Raw genomic sequence first — 8,342 nt, forward strand, 5'->3', positions numbered from 1 at the left:
CAAAGTAATTAAATAAACTTGCCAAAATAGCTACTATCACTATTTTAATTTTTTAAAAAATAAGTTAATAAATAATTTTTTATATAAAACCACCTATATATAATATTTTTTATTGCATTAAATTAAAAAATATGATATTTTTTTAAATAAAAGCTTCTTTAGATTTTTGAAAAAAAAAAAATTATAATTCGTTGGTTTATCTATTCACATAATTATAGTTGGTTTATCTATTCACATAATTATAGCCGTTTAACGAGGAGTCTGGAAATTTGACCATTTCCTCCGAATCAACCGGTCGTCGAATAGGAGGAAGCGGAGGCAACTCACTACTTCAATCAATTATCACCGATTCACCATTCTCACTCCCTCCTCGCAATTGGCCTTCTCGCGGTGCGTGTGATGGCATCGGACGAGATGGGGGCAGACATCGACTACAGAGGACTGCAACCTACGGCGGCGACAAAAAAGCGATAAGGACGGCGAGCACGAGGCAGAAGATGATCCGTCGGTGGAGCGGACATTCGAGGGGCAGCGCGTGCCGCCCTGGCGTGAGCAACTAACGGTGCGTGCGCTGGTCGTGAGTTTCCTCCTCTCCGTCATGTTCAGCGTCATCGTGATGAAGCTGAATCTGGCCACGGGGATCATCCCCTCGCTCAATGTCGCCGCTGGCCTCCTAGGCTTCTTCTTCGTCAAGCTTTGGACCAAGGAGCTAGAGCACGTTGGTCTACTACGCACGCCCTTCACGAGGCAGGAGAACACCGTCATCCAGACCTGCGTCGTCGCCGCCTACGGCCTCGCTTTCAGCGGTACGCCACCATTCCATAACCCTAAAAATCGCCGCTTTCTCAGTTCCCTGCCCTCTTCTGCTATTTTCTTCATTTCCGATTTTGCCTCCCGATTTGCATTATAGAAACTCTAAACCCTAAATGTAGACATATTCAAATAAAAAATATGATAAATCTCTCGACCTTGTTTGTTGGTCAGTGTAAAAATTATTGAACATTTTTTATTGAAGGAGTAATTTGAATAATTCTCTTTTGAGATCCTATCGTAAACACTCCAAGAGGTCAAGTATTAACTTGTAAACTTGGTTGATATAGCTTTATCTACTTGTGAATTGTTAGTTTGTTGGACTACCTTTAATATTGAGGCAGAAATCAGTTGTATGGGATACTCTCTTGCACGAAGATAATTGTTATATCTTTTTCAACATTGTAATCGATATAAGCAACTTACTGTTTTTAACTTGATTGTAATTTTGCTGACAGGTGGTTTCGGAAGTTATCTTTTTGGCATGAGTGCAAAAATTGCTGCCCAAGCAACCGAACAAAATGATGCTCAGAATATAAAGGACCCTAGCTTAGGATGGATGATTGGATTCATGTTCGTCGTTAGCTTTCTCGGATTGTTCTCTCGTGGCCCTCAGAAAGGTCTATCCATTTCACTGACTCTTGATCATAATAAGTTGATTATCGGTGTCGTCATGCTTACTAAACTATGTTTCAGATAATGATAATTGACTACAAGTTGATCTATCCAAGTGGTACTGCTACTGCATACCTTATCAATGGCTTCCACACATCGCAGGGTGAAAAGCTTGCCAAGTAACAATCTTATGAACATTCGAATTTTTTTTACTCTTCTTCTCATTTTAGAATCTACAAGAGAATGTCAAAGAACCTCTGTGTCTTTTCAGGAGGCAAGTATGGATGCTAGGCAAATGCTTTATTGGTAGCTTTTTGTGGGGGTTCTTCCAGTGGTTTTATACTACTGGCGATGATTGTGGTTTTACAGCATTCCCTACACTCGGTCTTAAAGCCTACGAGAACAGGTAGGCTTATTATCTCGAACAACTTTTCTTTCATGGTTTTTTTTCTTTTAACACCGACAAATAGATTAGATGTTTTATGTGTCTATATTTCAGTTTTTACTTCGACTTTTCTGCTACTTATGTTAGAGTGGGAATGATCTGCCCATATTTGGTCAATGTGTCTGTCCTCCTTGGTGGCATCCTTTCATGGGGAATCATGTGGCCGCTTATAGATCAGCAGAAAGGTCATTGGTACCCGGCTGATATCCCGCAAAGCAGCTTTCATGGTTTGAATGGCTATAAAGTAATCATCAACCATTTCTCTGAATATCATAGTTTTTCAAGTTATGTTAGTCTATCTATGCTCACTCTTGTATCCTCTTTCTATCTTCTTTGATCAGGTTTTCATAGGCATAGCCATGATTCTTGGCGATGGCCTCTATAACTTCCTCAAGGTCCTACGTCGAACGATCTCTACCTTCATTGTTGTTGCACGCAAGGGTTCTAACACTCTTCCTATTACAGACAATGACACCTCTGCCACTGCCTTTGCATCATACAACGATGAAAAGCGAACCGAATTCTTCCTTAAGGATCAAATACCACTATGGGTCGCATATGTAGGCTACGTGGTGATTGCTATAATCGCCATCGTTACTCTCCCTCACATCTTCCCTCCCCTGAAGTGGCACTTCATCTTGGTTGCGTATGTCATTACCCCAGTTTTAGCATTCTGCAATGCCTACGGCTGTGGCCTTACCGATTGGTCTTTGGCTTCCACCTACGGGAAGCTTGCTATCTTTGTCGTTGGTGCTTGGGCTGGTTCCACTCACGGCGGTGTCCTTGCAGGACTCGCAGCTTGTGGTGTCATGATGAGCATTGTGTCAACTGCCTCAGATTTGATGCAGGACTTCAAGACCGGGTACCTTACTCTGGCGTCTCCAAGATCTATGTTTGTGAGTCAAGTCATTGGCACTTCGATGGGTTGTGTGATCGGTCCATGCATTTTCTGGCTTTTCATCAAGGCCTTCAAAGATATCGGCACATCAGGAAGTCAATACCCAGCACCCTACGCCATCATCTACCGTAACATGGCAATACTCGGCGTGGATGGCTTTAGTTCATTGCCTAAACACTGCCTCACCCTCTACTATATTTTCTTTGCCCTTGCGATTATCATCAACTTGATAAGAGATATCTCAGGTAAGAAGATTGCTAGGTACATACCAATCCCAATGGCAATGGCTATTCCGTTCTACATTGGAACATATTTCACGATCGACATGTTTGTTGGAAGTGCGATATTGTTTTTATGGGAAAGGGTCAGTAAGCCCAAGGCAGATGCCTTTGCTCCTGCAGTGGCATCTGGTTTGATCTGTGGCGACGGAATATGGACTTTACCACAAGCTGTGCTCGCCCTCGCTCAAGTGAAGCCGCCGATCTGCATGAAGTTTCTCTCAAGGAATATGAATGACAAGGTTGACAATTTCATTTCCTCACTTTCTTAGATAAGATGAACAATTGCATTAGTGTAGAAGAAGTCTTTGTTATATATAGTTAATAAATCTGCATGATATTTTATTGCCTTCACCCTCACCCTTAGTCAAGCTTCCTATGCTAACTCTTCTAGATAAGATGATGGTTTCAGTGAAACACTCAAAAACAGAGAAGCATATGTCAATCCCCCTCTTTTTTGACTCTGCATAGTGTTACCAGGGTCTACTTACCTTACTCTCTTTAACTTCCCTAGTGAGATGCTTTATCTTCTCCCCTGGGTTCAAAGTCATGGTCAAAGATCAATTGTTCATTTCTAGATTTTCTAGCAACTCATTGCAACCATGTTTTGTTCGAAGAACCTTGTGTCTAGATTGTTGAAATATCTTCTTGTCCATATACCTTTAGCAAGTCTATAGTCCTGAGGGGATCGGGCATTTCAAATAGTCACCATACACCATTAGATGCCTTCTATCTTTGAAAATCAACAAAGATTTTGAATTGTTGCAGCCCCGAGGACAGCTACATATTCATTTCCACAACACCCGTTGTTAATGAGATTCTTGTGGCGTGTCATACGTTAGCATTTTGTAAGCTAACTTCACTGTGTATGCTTCATTCCCTGAATGCTTCACTATATGGCGGATCAATCTTTTCCATTTTACCCTATGCATTGGAGTTGTTTAGTATTGCTCGCACATACCTGTTCCTACATTGAGACATTCTCTAAGAGTGGGAAATGCTCTCCCACTCTCATTTGAATTGGTTAAGTATTTTGCCCATTCAGTGACCTATTTGCTCTTTTGCAGCAACATTAACTAGACACATCATCCCCAATCTCGCAAGCATATCCTCTGTTGCTTTACTCTTGTGTTTTGTGTCCTTACCAAAAGCACTCCTATCTGTTGGGACGGTGATGAATACATTTGAAGGAGAGAGGGCCAATAGTGTCTTTTGCAATTTGTTTGATTCTTGCAAGACTTGTTACACACTAGATATATAGATAGATAAATAAATAAATAAATAAATCAATAAATCAATCAATCACAAACAAGAATTGAATTCTTTACTTGATTAGACATTCCCCTCGACTCCTACTTATGCATCATTCAAGGGGAGCCATTAGCCTTCTTTTTGGTCAATTAATGGAGGTGGAGAAACCTCAAGATCAAAGATTACAAGACAACTTTAGAAGGATATAACAATGTTACTCATAGGGTTTTTCCAACTCTATTTCACCAAATTTTACCCTCCCTCGAAGGCTTCTTTTTATAGCCTTCAAAGCCTCATGTTGTAATTTCATTTGTACTAACCAACCATTATCAATTAACTGCTTCGCTCGATTTCATCATTGTCTAGTAACAATGACTTTTTTCTTCTACTTTTCATATCCATGGTATTAGTAGAATGAATCATTACAATCATTTTACTAACATACCATTAGTTGATTTCTCACTTGGATAATCTCTTGAAAAAAAACTTTTTGTTCATTGTCTCCTCAATTTCAATTGACTACATAATCAACTAATCCACTAGTCGATAGAATCTTGCACAAATCATTTGTTTAAACCACAAACCCTAAATAATCTTAGGATATTGGATTTCTCGACTACCAGTTAATTGATGTCTGACACCAATCGGCTATAATCCCTTTATTTTAACCAATTCTAAGGATGAGTCTGTTTACGTTAACTTTTACTTTTGCCTCATGTGTATAAGTCACACAACTCTCGTAGCTCACACTAGAATCTTACCATCACTTTGTCCCTTGGTCATCCTCTCATTAGGTTATTTGATGTCTTGGATGCACATGAGTCTTCATCTCCTTTTTATGTCATCCTTCACATTTAAACCGACGTAGTTTGTCTTCATCAACTATCGTCCTCGTTGTCTTGATGCTTTCTGTCATATGATCCACTTATCCTCCATGCCATCCTTTTATGAATTTTGTCGGGTCTCAAGTCATCGATTTACCAACTTAGCTATGTTAAGTTATGCTGCTCCAATTGTCACATCTATGCTTCTCGTCATGTAGTCCTTCCAATGCTTCTTTGATCTCCATGAACCTCTCAACCACTGAATGTGTGCATCCTTTTGCCAAACCAAGTCACAAGCTCAATAAGCTCCATGTGTATTCCTACGTGACTTTGCACGATATATATATATTAAATTATAAAATTTAATTTAATTTAAATCTTATAAACAAACATCAAAATTTAAGGTCACACTTGACTAAGACACAATTTCACCAAACACTTTCTAAATCCTCCTTCATTAGATGCAAACTCACTCAATTGCTAGATCAAGCCACAACTAATTACTAGCGCAATTGATTTCTTAATACTTAATTTATTCTAATTAAATTCCAATTAATTAACTTCAAATTAACTTAAATGATTAATTAACTTGAATAACTAACTCTTAATTAAGAGCTTTCTATGTATAGTAATAGTGTATTAAGAGCTTCAAAAGGGGTGATTTCCACAAAAACTATTTTTCAAAATAGTTACACGATATATTACACTCTCTTTAGCACTTATATTAAGATATATTCCTGTGACTTAGATTACTTTCTATCCTATTAGGGCATATCCAAGTATTTCTTTGATTAAGTCATACTCCACTAAAAGAAATACCATCTTGAGAAACATTTCCAACTAATTTTTAAGTGTTGATTGATTGAATTAGTCATGTGATACATTCTCCCTTTTTCAAGAGTAACAAGTATTAGACCAATTAGTTAGTATAATTACCAACTATAAGTACATTAGACAACCCTTTCCTGTTCAATAAATAAGCATAAAAAACATGCATGTTACTGATCTTATGAGATGATAATTGTTTTGAGATTGTGAATGATAAATCTAGTTAGTTTTATTGATTAATTTTGAGATGATTGGTCCGGTCCCATAGAAATTTTTCATCGACCATTAGGGTAAATTTGAAAACGCGCGCGACGGACAGTCTAGAAGTCTAGCATTTTTTGATTGCGTGCCTCATTTAGAGGAAAAATTCTTATAAATACGTCATAATTGAGGATCAAACTGTAAATACTTAGATGATAACTTGGATATTCTAACCCCAAGAACATATTGGGATCGTGAATGAGATTAGAGGAGGTGGAGAGTGAATTGACAACTTTGATCTCATGTCTATAATGATTAGCATGCAATGAAAAACAAAAACACTAAACTAAAATATAAAATAATATAATGTGGTTCAATAATCCCTTCGACTCTTACTCCATTTTCTTATATAAAATAATTGATCACCATTAGACTTCTCTATATTTACTCTCTCTTGGATACTTTTGAAAATTCTCTATATTTTATCTTTCTTTCTTGGATACCTTTTGGAAGCATAAAAAATCTTTTACAACATCAATTCTTAGAGTAATATTAAGAGGAAAATCAAATGCAAACAAAAACTAAAAGCAAGAGAAGGGACAAAAAAAAAAAAACAACTAAATCTCATACTAAAATATATATATATATATATATAAGCACGCAAAGAGCATTGGCTTAAAGCCAAATAAAAAGAGTGTGTTATGAGCAAGAACACCCAAAAGAATTTTCAAGGGAGCTATTTATATTTAATTTATGCCATTAGAAAGTTTATTAGGTTAATTATATTTTAAAAATTAAATATTTAATTTAATTTGCTAAAATTTGTTTTTTCTCTTATAGGTGTTTTCATACGTAAAAAATAATCTTTTTTTTTAAAAAAAGATAAATATTGTTGAGATGTTGAATTAATTTTTTAACAAAAATATCTAAGAAAAATAGCTTAATGGTGTTAAAGTTTTTTGGATCATACTTCTATTCTAGCTCCAATAAACTCATATTTATCCTTAATTTTTCATTATTAGTTTAAGATCATCTAGATATTTGTAAAACAAAATCGTGACTGTCCAAAAACATTTTTGATGGTCATACCCTTTTTAAGAACCCAAGTAATGCCATTGCTATACTCTTTGAATTCTTAAAAATTCATATACGCTTTTATTTTTGTGTAGAGTTATCAAAATGATTTTGATATCACTGCTTTTGTAAAAAACATAAATGACATAATAAACGAATACTCAAATTCATATATATTCTCGCTCAATCGACAAATAAGCAATGCATGAATAAGGAACCTCATGATAGGCCGAGAATATCGCTAGCTTGCACTAGTGATCAAACATAGATGACTCACACAATTAAGCAATCAGAGTATATTTCAATCATGAAGTCTTGTATTATTCACAAAATAAATTTTATAATGTATAAAATTGTATTTATTTTATACTCTAATGTTCACGTCTTATTTGAGCAATAGATAATTAACACTCACAGAGTGACCAAGTATAATTATCCTGTGTAAATATGATTGCATATTGATTTGATTTCGAAGGATACAACTCTGACTTACTTTTTAGTTAGTTAAATATGTATATTTTATAGATTAATATTATTTGCATTTCAAATAAGAACAGTATGCCATTAAAGTTCAAGATACTTTCTAGAAAAAAACGTTAACAAACCTGAGCACAGCTCGATCCAAGGATGAACCATTATATCTATTTGATTGATAGGAATAGATCCCACCTATTAAATAGTAAGATCTATCCTCATCAACCAATCAACTTATGTGATCTATTCTCTGGATCGTAAATTGCGATCCAAAGGATCCTAGCTGAACAAACCTAAAACTAATAAAAAAATCAAATAAGACCATTTTTCATATGCATTTCTACTATACATGAACAATGCCATATTAAGATGTATTTTGTAAAACCAAGCTCCATGATTCATCAAGGTACTTCTATAAGTACACCTTAAATTACTCACATGATAGAAATACTTAAAAAAAACACTACCCTTATAACAGAAAAAAAAATAAATATGTATTTCTCCTAAAAGATCAGATAGTTTCCAGTGGCACATTTAGGTTTATACTTGCCAGAAAAAAGAGTTCAACATCTACCAGCAAAATGTAATTTCACCTACAAACTTGGAGCTGGTGATCATAATCTATAAATGAGTTTACATACGAA

General features: G+C 35.8%; 1 pseudogene; it reads left to right on the forward strand.

Annotated features, from left to right (window-relative positions):
* The first annotated feature begins 498 nt into the window (after window positions 1-498).
* On the forward strand, window positions 499-3,400 carry LOC121989999 (annotated as a pseudogene).
* The last annotated feature ends 4,942 nt before the right edge of the window (window positions 3,401-8,342 follow it).

Source organism: Zingiber officinale, chromosome 6B (genome assembly GCF_018446385.1).
Source record: "Zingiber officinale cultivar Zhangliang chromosome 6B, Zo_v1.1, whole genome shotgun sequence".
Lineage (NCBI taxonomy): Eukaryota > Viridiplantae > Streptophyta > Magnoliopsida > Zingiberales > Zingiberaceae > Zingiber > Zingiber officinale.